We start from the raw sequence: 14366 nt of genomic DNA, 5'->3' as shown, positions 1-14366 counted from the left end.
TTTTGTTTTGTTTGTTTTTTTGTTTTTTTGTTTTTTTTTTTTGAGACGGAGTCTTGCTCTTTCGCCCAGGCTGGAGTGCAGTGGCCCGATCTCAGCTCACTGCAAGCTCCGCCTCCTGGGTTCACGCCATTCTCCTGCCTCAGCCTCCCGAGTAGCTGGGACTACAGGCGCCCGCCACCACGCCCGGCTAATTTTTTCTATTTTTAGTAGAGACGATTTTTGTTAACAGAGTAAGTGGTTCCAGTAACCACCTCTCAACACAGCCCGGAGGAAAAAGGGAACTTCTCTGCCTGGCATCCTTCCCACTGTGGTGCCCCAGGGGAAGCTGTCCCTTGAGACACTGTGGAGAGCCCCAGGCTGCCCACCTGCAGAGCACTCCAGAGGCCTCTGGACTCCCCCAGCTGCTGAGGTTGGGTAGAGCCTTTGCTATCCCCTCTCCTGCAAGCCCAGAGGAGGCAGCTCAGAGCACAAGGGAACCTCTGTCCTTTCAGAGCTTGGCCCCAGGTTAGGGCAAAGGGGATCCAAGTCTCTCCTTTCAGAGCAGGGCCCACCTGGGCCAAGCACTCCGGGGCCCTCTGGGACAACCCTTGCCATTTGCCCTCCCCTACAGGAGGGACTCACAGTGGCTGCCGAGCTCTTGCCTGTCCCATCTATCCAACAGCATGGCACCTGGCAATTATGGCAAGCTAGGAAGTTATTAAAAGGTAAAGTCTATTTTTAGGAAATCAACAGCAAACTGAGGACAAGGTAGGAGAAAACAGTATCTGCCTTCTGGGACTTTGCAGCTTCTGACGCATGTGATTGAGCCTCAAGATGTAAGCAGCCCACCCCAGTGAAGTGGGGGAAGAGGCAGCCCTCCACCCACTAGGCATCCCCGGAGCAGAGCCTGCTGGGAGGTGACCTCTGGGAGGAGAAGAAGTGCCAAGGGAAGTCTGCAGTGGCCCAAGGGAAAGGGACACAGAAGGGAAGCATCTAAAAATGGAAGTCTTAGAACATAAATTATTCAAAAACAGGATTATTTAACTGGAAGTTAAAAATGAGAGAATCATTACACACCCTTGCCCAAATGTTAATGCCTTGGAGAGAAGGCGTATTACTTTCCTCGGGTCACCATAACAAACTATCACAAGCTGGGTGGCTTAAAACACCAGACAGGTATTTTCTCACAGTTTGGAAGCCAGAAATCTGAAATCAAAGTGTTGGCAGGACTGGTTCCTTCTGGAGCCTCCAAGGAAGAATCCATTCCACGCCCTCTCCCAGCAATAGCTGGAGTTCCTTGGCTTGTCGATGCGTCGCTCCCATCTCTGCCTTCTTTTTTCTTTCTTTTTTTTTTTTTTTGAGACTGAGTCTTACTCTGTCACCCAGGCTGGAGTGAAGTGGCATGATCTCAGCTTGCCACAACCTCCGCCTCCCAGGTTCAAGTGATTCTCCTGCCTCAGCCTCCCAAGTAGCTGGGATTACAGGTGCACACCACCACACTCAGCTAATTTTTGTATTTTTAGTAGAGATGGGGTTTTGCCATGTTGGCCAGGCTGGTTTCAAACTCCTGGCTTCAAGGGATCCACCCACCTTGGCCTCCCAAAGTGCTGGGATTATAGGTGTGAGCCGCCATGTCTGGCCTCTGCCTTCATCTTCATGTCACCTTTCCCTATGTGTCTCTGTGTCTCACATCTCCCTCTCCTTTCTCTTATAAGGATGCCAATCATTAGATGTAGTAGGTACTCTGAATCTAGAATGATCTCCTCTGGGGATCCTCAACTTAATGACATCTGCAAAGACCCTATTTCCAAATAAGGTTAAGTTCACAAGTACCGATGGTTAGGACTTGGACATATTTTTCTGGGGGACACGACTTCACCCACTACCGAAGGGTAACCGACTCACCCTATAAAGAGAACAGGAAAATTCATCTAAATTCCAGCAAGGGCAGCTTAAGTTGGATGGCAGCTACGTCTTTCTGATGGCAAACACTGAGGATGGGAGAATCTTCCTTGAATGCAGGTGAGGGACAAATGACCTCCAGAATCAGCCTGATAATTCCCATACTAAGTTCACGTAGAAAAGCAAAGGGGCTGGACTCAATGGCTCTTGTGTGTGATTCTTGCAATTTGAGAAGCCGAGGCAGAAGGATGACTTGAGCTCAGGAGTTCGAGATCAGCCTCGGCAACATAGTGAGAATCCACTTCTTAAAAATATATATATATATATAATTAGCTGTGCATGGTGGTGCACACCTGCAGTCTCAGCAACTTGGGAGACTGAGGTGGGATAATTGCTTGAGCCTGGGAGGTTGATATGGTTTGGATTTCTGTCCCCACCCAAATCTCCTGTAGAACTATAATCCCCAGTGTTGAGGGAGGGGCCTGGTGTGAGGTGATTGGGTCATGGGGGTGGACTTCCTCCTGGCTGTTGTTGTGCCAGTGAGTTTTCATGAGATCTGGTTGTTTAAAGGTATGTAGCCCCTCCCCCCCCTTCCTCCTGCTCCAGATATGGAACTTCAACTTCCACCATGATTGTAAGTTTCCTGAGGCCTTCCCAGCCATGCCTTCTGTACAGCCTGCAGAACCGTGAGCCAATTAAACCTGTTTTCTTTATAAATTACACAGTTTCAGGTATTTCTTTATAGCAGTGTGAGAATGGACTAATACAGAGATCGAGGCTGCAGTGAGCTGTGATTGCACCAGTGCACTCCAGCCTGGACAACAAGCAAGACCCTATCTCAAAAAAGAAAGAAAGAAAAGGGGATTGTAGCAGTCACTGAGGGCTAGAGGAAAATGTCATTGAATGACTACAAGCAGCAAAACTCCCCAACAATAAGGGCCACTGAAAAGACGACAATGGTAAAGGCACAAATGACAGTGGACTAAAGTCTCTCCTGTGCACACAACTTTCCACTCTCCAGGCTCCTCTTAGCAACCTGAGGCAGCATTAAGTGTTGTTGTTGTTGTTGAGACGGAGTCTTGCTCTGTCATCCAGGCTGGAGTGCAGTGGCGTATTTTCAGCTCACTGCAAGCTCCACCTCCCAGGTTCAAGCGATTCTCCTGCCTCAGCCTCTCGAGTAGCTGGGATTACGGGCATGCGCCACCACACCCGGCTAATTTTTGTATTTTTAGTAGAGACGGGGTTTCACCATGTTGGCCAGGCTGGTCTCAAACTCCTGACCTCAGGTGATCCACCTGCCTTGGCCTCCCAAATTGCTGGGATTATAGGCATGAGCCACCGCACCTGGTCTAAGTGGTTTTGATGTAAAAAAATGTATATACATATCTATATACCTGTTCTACTGCAGGAATTCTAGTGCTGAAGAAAAAAAAAAGACTCTTAGTTCAAAATGAATTTATATATTTAACTGTGACTTTCTAGGCTTCCTGTTAGATGTTTTCTTCTGAGGTCAAAGGCAACAAGAGCTAAATGAATCTCACTCTTACTAGAGTTTATTTGCTGATTTTTTTTGGCAAAACCACTTTCAAAACAGTAATATCTGGAAAGGTTTTCAATTTTCCCTGAATTGAGTTCTCAGTGCCTTTCAAAGAGGAAATGACAGATAAGGACAGTGTATGAACTCAGGGATTTAAATAGGAACATCAGATACCTCCATGCCACCCCAGAGAAGAATTGAGGAGGGGTGTCAGGAGAGCGCAGCAGAGCCTCATTTGAAAGGCCGCATTGAAGTTCAAATTGCATTTTAATTTACTATGCCAGTTCAATTCCTCTTCCGTCCCAGCCCTGGGGGTTAGCCACATAAAAAGGAGGCACACTTCACAGTAACTCCCTCCCAATACAGAAAATCCGATTGCAAGAGCAGGTCGCCCTCTGCAGGGCACAAAAGGACGTGAGCCTGGTCTCCGAGCCCTGAGGTTTCTTTCATGCAAGACTCCAAAAACAGCACAGTAATTCCTACACACTTCAAGAGACCATTTCTGCCTGGAATTTGTTAATTTGGTAAGCCATGAAGGATTAGAAGGCCAGAGGGCCATGGCTAAAACTTTTACCTAGGCATTTGGAATTCATCTGAAGCTACTAGCTAAGGGTTGGTGGTGTTTGGTTGACTAGAGACATAGAAACAGTGGTGAGCATGGGTCCTGCAGGGGCTCCACCTGGGTGAGAATCAGAGCATTTTCTTTTTTTTTTTTTTTTTTTTTCCAGATGGTGTTTTGCTCTTGTTGCCCGGGCTGGAGTGCAATGGCACGATCTTGGCTCACTGCAACCTCTGCCTCCCAGGTTCAAGTGGTTCTCCTGCCTCAGCCTCCCTAGTAGCTGGGATTACAGGCATGTGCCACCACGCCCAGCTAATTTTGTATTTTTAGTACAGACTGGGTTTCTCCATGTTGGTCAGGCTGGTCTCGAACTCCCAACCTCAGGTGATCCACCCGCCTTGGCCTCCCAAAGCGCTGGGATTACAGGCATGAGCCACCGCACCCAGCCAAACGAGAGCATTTTCCTTCCTTCTTTTCCTGTCTTCCTTCCTTCTTTCTTCTCTCCCTCTCTCCCTCCCTTCCCTTCCTTCCTTCCTGTCTTCCTTTTTCCTCCTTCCTTCTCTCCTTCCCTCCCTCCCTTCCTTCCTCCCTCCCTCCCTTCCCTTCCTCCCTTCTTTCCCTCCTCCTTTCCTTCTTTTTTTTTGAGATGGAGTTTTGCTCTGTCACCCAGGCTGGAGTGCACTGGCACAATCTCGGCTCACTGCAACCTCTGCCTCCCGGGTTCAAGCCATTCTCCTGCCTCAGCCTCCCGAGTAGCTGGGATTACAGGCACCCACCACCATGCCCAACTAATTTTTGTATTTTTTTAGTAGAGACAGGGTTTCACCATGTTGGCCAGGCTGGTCTCGAACTCCTGACCTCACGATCCACCCACCTCGGCCTTCCAAAGTGCTGGGATGGATCTTGCTCTGCTGCCCAGGCTGGAGTGCAGTGGCACAATCATAACTCACTGTAACCTTGAGCTTCTAGGCTCAAGCAATCCTCCCATCTCAACCTCCTGGGTAGCTGGGACTACAGGTACATGCCACCATGCCCAGCTAATTTTTATTTTTTGTAGAGATGGGGGTCTTGCTATGTTGCTCAGGCTGGTCTTGAACTCCTGGCCTCAAGCAATCCTCCCGCTTTTGCCTCCCAAAGTTCTGGGATTACAGATGTGAGCCACCACACCAGGCCCAGAATATTTCTTGACTAACAGACACCCTGGAAGCCATCATGGCCAAATCTTTATTTTCAGATGAGGATATCTGGTCCAGAGTGTCTATGACTTGCCCGCAGATGCCCACATGGGACCAGAATCTAGGTTTCTCTGTTGTCATCCTTCCTCAGACCCTGACAGGGCAAGCAACAAACTGGAAGAAAGAGGAAACCTTGGGAGAGAAAACCTGCCCAGGGGTCGGGCATCCTGGAGCTTGGACTGGCCTTGTTTGACATAGGACTTTGCTAGGAGCTGAAAGCCCAGCTCGAATGTCTCATAAGAAAGTTGTGTTGTTTTATCCGGGCAAATCCTGGCTTGTTCCGGGTGTGCAGACTGTGCATAGCCAGTGTTGCTGAAGCTCTGTGTGATGCTGTGTTGGATTGGAGGTTCTGGGAGGGCACAGCTCTGTGGCTTTTGCTCTCTGGTGTATTCCTTTCCTCTACCCTACAGTAGGAGCTGGGGATTTGCGGAATTTATCCCAATAAGGAGGCATGCTTTAAACATTTTTCATACAGTTGGGGTGATTTTTACACTGATCTTTCTTGCCTGCTCCTCCTTATAACAAATAATTTAGTAGACAACTGGCCAAAGTTATAGGTGCTAGGTGAAGCTGTCTGGGAATGACACTGGGTACCTACTGAGTGAGCCAATACCGACAATGCTAGCATTTCTTGTGGTCCACAGTCTTCATTAAAAGTAAAATTTTGCTGGGGTGCAGTGGCTCACGCTTGTAATCTCAGCACTTCAGGAGACTGAGGCAGGTGGATTCCTTAAGGCTGGGAGTTCGAGACCAGCCTGGGCAACATGATGAAACCTTGTCTCTACAAAAAATACAAAAATTAACTGGCATGATGGTGCACACCTGTAGTCCTAGCTTCTTGGGAGGCTGAAGTGGGAGGATTGCTTGAGCCTGGGAGGCAGAGGTTGCAGTGAGCCAAGATCACACCACTGCACTCCAGCTTGGGCAACAAAGCAAGACTTTGTCTCACAAAAAATAAAAAACAAAATTTTGCCCAGCACAGCGGCTCACACCTGTCATTTCAGGACTCCGGGAGGACCACGTGGGCACATTGCTTGAGCTCAGGGGTTAACAACCCGGGCAACATGGCAAAACTTTTTTTTTTCGAGATGGAGTCTTGCTCTGTCGCTCAGGCTGGAGTGCAATGGCGCGATCTCAGCTCACTGCAACTTCCGCCTCCCGGGTTTAAGTGATGCTCCTGTCTCAGCCTCTGAAGTAGCTGGGATTACAGGCGTGCACCACCACCCCCAGCCAATTCTTTGTATTTTTAGTAGAAACGAGGTTTCACCGTGTTGGCCAGGCTGGTCTCGAACTCCTGACCTCCTGATCTGCCCACCTCGGCCTCCCAAAGTGCTTGGATTACAGGCATGAGCCACTGCGCCAGGCCTGGCAAAACCCTGTTTCTACAAAAAATTCAAAAATTAGCCAGGTGTGATGGTGTGTGCCTGTAGCCACAGGCTGAGGTGGGAGGATCACTTGAGCCTGGGAAGTCTCAGGCTGCAGTGAGCCAAGAGTCACACCACTGTGCACCAGCCTGGGGCAACAGAGTGAGACCCTTTCTCAAAAAAAAAAAAAAAAAAAAAGGTAAAATTTCGGTGAAACTATTCTATGTGACACTATAATGGTGGACACATGCCATATAGATTTGTCAAAATCCATAGAATCAAGAGTGAACCCTCATGTGAACTAGGGACTTGGGGAGATGGTGATGTGTTAATGTGGGTTCATCAGTTGTAACAAACCCACTCTATGGAGGGCGTTGATAGTCGGGGGGTTATGGGTGGGAGAGGAGGAATAGGGGATATGTGAGCACTCTATGCTTTCTGCTCAATTTTGCTGTGAACCTACACATGCTCTAAAAAATAATGTCTCTTTAAAAAAAATTTTTTTTTTGAGACAGGTTCTCTCTCTGTTGCCCAGGCTGGAGTGCAGTGGCATAAACTCAGCTCACTGCAGTCTTGACCTCCCGAGCTCAAGCAAACCTTCCACCTCAGCCTCCCAAGTAGCTGGAACAACAGGCACACACCACCATGTCTGGCTAATTTTTGTATTGTTTTATAGAGATGGGGTCCCACTATGTTGCCCAGGCTGGTCTGGAACTCCTGGGCTCAAATGATCTGCCCACCTCAGCCTCCCAAAGTGTGAGATTACAGGTGTGAGCCACCGTGCCTGGTTTCTTGTTTCTGCTTCTGACATGACATCATCACGTCTCCTTCTCTGACTCTGACCCTCCTGCTTCCCTCTTACAAGAGCCCCATGACGACACTGGGCCCACCCAGATAATCGAGGACAATCCCCTTCTCAAAATCATTAACTTAATCACAGCCATATAAGGTAACAGGCTCTGTGTATTAGGATATGGGCATCTTTGGGCACTCATGATTCTTTCCACCACACCCACCAAACAATTAAGTGCTAAATTATGTGAAAACTTTTTTATTTTTTGGAGATAGGGTCACTCTGTTGCCCAGGCTGGAGTGCAGTGGCACAATCTCGGCTCACTGCAACCTCCGCCCTCCTGGGTTCAAGCAATTCTTGTACCTCAGCACCCCCAGTAGCTGGCATTACAGGCGCCCACCACCACGCACGCTAATTTTTTTTTCGTAGAGATGGGGTTTCACCATGTTGTCCAGGCTGGTCTCGAATTCCTGAGCTCAAGCGATCCACCTGCCCTGGCCTCCCAAAGTGCTGGAATTACAGGCGTGAGACACCACACCCAGCCCATGGAGACAATTTTACTCGAAGAGATAAACTTGACCCATTCCAAACCCCAGCAGTCCCTTTTCAATTCTGAGTGCCTCAGAAGTCTTCAGACTCAGCTAACTCTTGCCACTCCCCACAACAGTGCTTCTCAGGGAGCCAGGGAGACAGTTTTGCTCCCAGGAGACATTTCACAACACCTGCATTGGTTCTGGTTGTCATAACTTCAGGAGGGAGAGCTCCTGGTATCTACTGGACAGAGGCTGGGAGCACTGCTCAACATCCTGCAATACACAGGACAGCCCCCCCCGACGCCATACACAACCACAAAAAATGATGAACTCTGAATGTCAAAGGGGCTGGGCTGAGAAACCCTTCTGAGAATAGAGAAAGGATTGTCCAGGGAGCGCTGTAGCTCACACCTGCTATCCCAGCATTGTGGGAGACCGAGGCATGAGGATGGCTTGAGGAGTTCAAGACCAGCCTGGGCAACAAAGCAAGATCCCACCTCTACAAAAAAGAAAAAAAAAATTAGCCAGACATGGTGGCACATACTACTAGTCCCAGCTACTTGAGAGGCTGAGGCAGGAAGATCGTTTGAGCCTAGGAGTTGGTGGCTGCAGTGAGTTATAATTGCACCACTGCACTTCAGCCTGGGCAGCAGTGCAAGACCCCATCTCCTAAAAAGAATCCCGGCTGGACGTGGTGGCTCACTCCTGTAATCCCAGCACTTTGGGAGTCTGCAGTGGATGGATCACCTGAGGTCAGGAGTTCAAGACCAGCCTGACCAACATGGAAAAACTCTGTCTGTACTAAAAATACAAAATTAGCCGGGCATGGTGGCAAATGCCTGTACCCCCAGCTACTCGGGAGGCTGAGGCAGGAGAATCGCTTGAACCTGGGAGGCGAAGGTTGTGGTGAACCGAGATGGCGTCATTGCACTCCAGCCTGGACAACAGGAGTGATACCCTGTCTAAAAAAAAAAAAAAAAAAAAGAATCCTAGCACTTCGGGAGGCCAAAGCAGGTGGATCACCTGAGGTCAGGAGTTTGAGACCAGCCTAACCAATATGATGAAACCCCAACTCTAGTAAAAAGACAAAAATTAGCCAGGCATGGTAGTGTGCGTCTATAGTCCCAGCTACGTGGGAGGCTGAGGCAGGAGAATGGCTTGAACCTGGGAGGTGGAGGTTGCAATGAGCTGAGATCGCACCACTGCACTCCAGCCTGGCGACAAAGCTAGACTCCATGTCCAAAAAAAAACCAAAAAAACAAAAAAAAAAACAAAAAGAGCAAGGCTCCAGGAACTAGGAAGGCCCGCAGCTGCTGCAGAATTGAAAACATGTGCCTTCAGATCAACCAGCAGCCTAAAAACCAGTGACAGGGACTCCGAGAGGCATCTCTCTGACCCTGAAGACATATTGACTGTGTAACTCCCACCTCCCCCTTCTTAGACAGCACAGAGCGGCACTGACACTGAAGTCCCCTGCTTGGCACACACCCTGCTCCATTGATCACTTCTCCCCCACCACCTGGGACTGCTGGTTTATTCGCCCAGTGCTGGCACTTGAAGATACTTTATTCCCTTGAAATGTTTTTAACCTTGTTTTTCTTTGCATGAAATGAAATTCATTCTGCAGCTCCCCCAAGGTCATTTTTCATCTCTTCACTCCCGGCAACACTGGTAAAGAGAGCTCTGAGGCCTTTCTTTGGCAGGCTCTGTCACTTTACCATTTTCAAGCAGAAGTGTTAATTAATGCTTGCAGGCTCGACTGAGTTTAAATTGGCTTTACCGGCCAGGCGCAGTGGCTCCTGCCTGTAATCCCAACACTTTGGGAGGCCGAGGCGGGCGGATCACAAGGTCAGGAGTTTGAGATCAGCCTGGCCAACATGGTGAAACCCTGTCTCTATTAAAAATACAAAAATTAGCCAGGTGTGGTGGCGGATGCCTGTAATCCCAGCTACTCGGGAGGCTGAGGCAGGAGAATCCCTTGAACCCGGGAGGCAGTTTGCAGTGAGCTGAGATCGCGCCACTGCACTCCAGCCTGGGCAACAGAGCGAGAATCTGTCTCAAAAAAAAAAAAAAAAAAAAAAAAATTGGCTTTACTGTGAATATCTTGCAGTTTCCAACACAGAGAGACAAGTGGTAAAAAAAAAATCTGCACAGGACAGCAGGGTGTGGTGGCTCACACCTGTAATCCCAGCACTTTGGGAGGCCGAGGCAGGAGAATGGCTTGAACCCATGAGTTCAAGACCAGCCTGGGCAACATCGTGAGAGACCTTGTCTGTACAAAAAATAAAATTAACCAGGCATGGTGGTCCACACCTGTGATCCCAGCTACTCAGGAGGCTGAGGTAGGAGGATCACTTGAGCGCCCGGAGATCAAGGCTGCAGTGAGATCATGCCACTGTACTCCAGCCTGGGCAACAGAGCAGGACCCTGTACCCAAAGAGGGGGAAAAAAAAGATAGTTAACAGAAAAACCAAACTCTGTAAAATGTTTTAAAGAGGTTTATTCTGAGCCAATAGGAGTGCCTGTGGCCTGGGGTAACAGTCTCAAGAAGGCTTAAGAAAGTGCACCAGAAGTGGTTGGGCTACATACAGTTGGTTTTTTTGTTTTTTTGTTTTTTGTTTGTTTTCTGAGACAGAGTCTCGTTCTGTCACCCGGGCTAGAGTGCAGTGACACAATCCCGGCTCGCTGAAACTTTTGCCTCCTGGGTTCAAGTGATTCTCCTGCCTCAGCCTCCGGAGTAGCTGGGATTATAGGCACGTGCCACTACACCCAGCTGATATTTTATATTTTTGGAAGAGATGGGGTTTCACCATGTTAGCCAGGTTGGTCTAGAACTACTGACCTCAAGTGATCCACCTGCCTCGGCCTCCCAAAATTCTGGGATTACAGGCCACTGCCCCCGGCCTACAGTTTGATTTTATGCATGGAAGATATACATTGGTTTAGTCCAAAAAGGTGGGATACCTTGAAGTAGGGGCTTACAAATCATAAGCAGATTCAGAGTTTTTTTTTTTTTTTTTTTTTGAGGCAGAGTCTGTCACCCAGCCTGGAGTGCAGTGTCACAATCATAGCTCACTGCAGCCTTGATTTCCCACACTCAAGCAATCCTCCTGTCTCAGCCTCCCAAGTAGCTGAGACTATAGGAGCACGTCACCACACCCAGCTAATTTTTAAATTTTTTGCAGAAATGGGGTCTTGCCATGTTGTCCTGGCTGGTCTCCGACTCTTCAGCTCAAGCGATTTTCCTACCTTGGCCTCCTAAAGTACTGGGATTATAGGTGTGAGCCACGTTGTCCAGCTTCAAAGATTGTCTTAAAAAAAAAAAAAAAAAGTCTCACTCTGTCGCCCAGGCTGGAGTGCAGTGACATGATCTCAGCTCACTGCAACCTCCATCTCCCGGGTTCAAGTGATTCTTCTGCCTCAGACTCCCTAGTAACTGGGACCATAGGCACACACCACCACGCCTGGCTAATTTTTGTATTTTTAGTAGAGATGGGGTTTCACCCTGTTGACCAGGCTGGTCTCAAACTCCTGACCTCAAGTGATCTGCCTACCTCTGCCTCCCAAAGTGCTGGGATTACAGGCATGAGCCACCACACCTGGCCTACTCAGAGATTCTTTAATCTGCAATTGGTTAAAGGAACATAACTTTGTCTAAAAACTCGGAGTTAGCAAAGGCCAGGCGTGGTGGCTCACACCTGTAATCCCAGCACTTTAAGAGAGGCCGAGGAGAGCGGATCACTTGAGGTCAGGAGTTCAAGACCAGCCTGGTCAAAACGGTGGAAGCCTGTCTCTACTAAAAATACAAAAATTAACTGGGGCGTGGTGGCAAACACCTGTAGTCCCAGCTACTTAGGAGGCTAAGGTCAAAGGATCACTTGAACCTGGGAGATGGAGGTTGCAGTGAACTAAAATCACACTACTGCACTCCAGCCTGGGTGACAGGGCAAGACTCCATCTCAATAAAAATAAATAATAAATAAATAAATAAAACTTGGGAGTTAGCAGAAAGGAATGTCTACTTTAAGCAGTCAGCCACAATATGACCTGCACAATATGATGAGGTTTCAATGTGCTGGATGGCCTTCAGGCATGACTTAACCCCTTGCCTGCCATGGCTTTACATCTTGTTTATAATTTGGTGTCTTATTGCCACAAAGAGGCTGTTTTGTCAGCTTCCCGATCTCTATTCTATTGTTAATGTTGGTAAGTTGTGGCTCCAAAAGAGAGGAGATATAACAAGGTGTGTCCAACCTCCCTTCCCGTCACAGGCAGGAACTCCATTTTATTTGAGACACTCTCGGTCTGTCGCCCAGGCTGGAATGCAATGGTGGCATCTCGGCTCACTACAGCCTCCACCTCCCAGGTTCAAGCGATTCTCCTGCCTCAGCCTTCTGAGTGGCTGGGATTATAGGTACCTGCCACCATGCCCAGCTAATTGTTGTATTTTTAGTAAAGATGGGGTTTCACCATGTTGGCCAGGCTGGTCTCAAACTGATGACCTCAAGTGATCTGCCCGCCTCGACCTCCCAAAGTGCTGGGATTACAGTTGTGAGCCATCACGTGTGGCCAGGAACTCAATTTTAAATGTTTATCTAGGGTTCTCGTTTGGTGGGGGGCTTACAGTTTTTAGTTTACAGTGTCATATGCTTAATTCAACTTCTGAAATTCCAGTTCATCCGACTGTATTTAGTAAACACCTGGGAAAAGGCTCTGTGGAGAGGCAACTGAACACAAGTGCAGGGCAAGGAAGCCCATTCTGGAGCTGACTGTGCCACCCACCTGTCCTCTCAGGCAGGTCCCCATCTCTCTGAGCTGCGTTCCTGAGCCATCACATGAGGATACGAATCCATCTCCTAACTGGGAGGCTCAAGTAAGGATATACTTGAAAGGACTCTGAAAAGTCAGATTCTACAAGTGCCATCTTATTCTACAGAGCAAGGCTGTGGGAGACTTACCTTTCACTCAAAAACACAGGCAACAGAAATTGCCTGGGGGACACAAAATTCCAGGGAGAGGATAAAGCCCAAACGTGAACTTCACCAAGCTGACCCAAGTCCTCACTGCAGTTCGGCTGACCCACCCTTGATTGGGCCACGTAATTTAACCACCTCCGTATCATATTGTGTCCGGAATTAGCGGGTTCTTCATCTCACTGACCGCAAGAATGAAGCCACGGACCCTCGCGGTGAGCGTTACAGTTCTTAAAGGCAGCGTGTCCAGAGTTTGTTCCTTCTGATGTTCAGATGTGTTCAGAGTTTTTTCATTCTGGTGGGTTCGTGGTCTACACTAGCTCAGAAGTGAAGCTGCAGGCCTTTGCGGTGACAGTTACAGCTCTTAATGCAGCACTTCTGAAGTTGTTCGTTCCCCCCTGCGGGTTCCAGCTCTCCCTGGCTTCAGAAGTGAAGCTGCAAACCTTTGTGGTGTTACAACTCATAAAGGCAGTATGGACCCAAAGAGCAGACAGCAGCAAGACTTACCACAAACAGCAAAACAACACAGCTTCCAAGAGACCTGAGCAGGTTGCCAAAGCAGCCTGGCAGCCTGCTTTTATTCTCTTATTTGGCCCCACCCACATCCTACTGATTGGTCCATTTTACAGAGAGCTGATTGGTCTGTTTTACAGACAGCTGATTGGTCCATTTTTGACAGGGTGCTGATTGGTGCGTTTACAATCCCTGAGCTAGACACAAAAGTTCTCCAGGTCCCCACTAGATTAGCTATATACAGAGTGTCGATTGGTGTATTTACAAACCCTGAGCTAGATACAGAGTGCCAATTGGTGCATTCACAAACCCTTAGCTAGACATAAAGATTCTCCAAGTCCCCACCAGATTAACTAGATACAGAGCGCCGACTGGTGCATTCACCAACCCTAAACTAGACACAAGGTGCTGATTGGTGAGTTTACAAACCTTGAGCTAGATACAGAGTGCTGATTGGTGTGTTTACAATCCCTTAGCTAGACATAAAGATTCTCCAAGTCCCCACCAGACTCAGGAGCCCAGCTGGCTTCACCCAGTGGATCCCACACTGGGCTGCAAGTGGAGCTGCCTGCCAGTCCCACACCATGCGCCCGCACTCCTCAGCCCTTGGGTGGTCGATGGGACTGGGTGCCCTGGAGCAGGTGGCGGTGCTCATTGGGGAGGCTCGGGCAGGACAGGAGCCCACGGCGGGGGCGGGGAGGCTCAGGCATGGCAGGCTGCAGGTCCGGAGCCCTGCCCCGCAGGGAGGCAGCTAAGGCCGGGCGAGAAATTGAGCACAGCAGCTGCTGGCCCAGGTGCTAAGCCTCTCACTGCCATGCCAGCAGGGCGGCGGGGCTGGCCGGCCACTCCGAGTGCAGGGCTGCCATGCCCACACCCACCCGGAACTTGCCCTGGCCCGCAAGCGCCACGCGCAGCCCCGGTTCCGCCTGGGCATCCCCCTCCACACCTCCCCCGCCACCCCTCCCCCGCCACCCCTCC

Source organism: Pan troglodytes, chromosome 19 (genome assembly GCF_028858775.2).
Source record: "Pan troglodytes isolate AG18354 chromosome 19, NHGRI_mPanTro3-v2.0_pri, whole genome shotgun sequence".
NCBI classification, from domain to species: domain Eukaryota; kingdom Metazoa; phylum Chordata; class Mammalia; order Primates; family Hominidae; genus Pan; species Pan troglodytes.
This window is presented reverse-complemented; position numbering follows the sequence as displayed.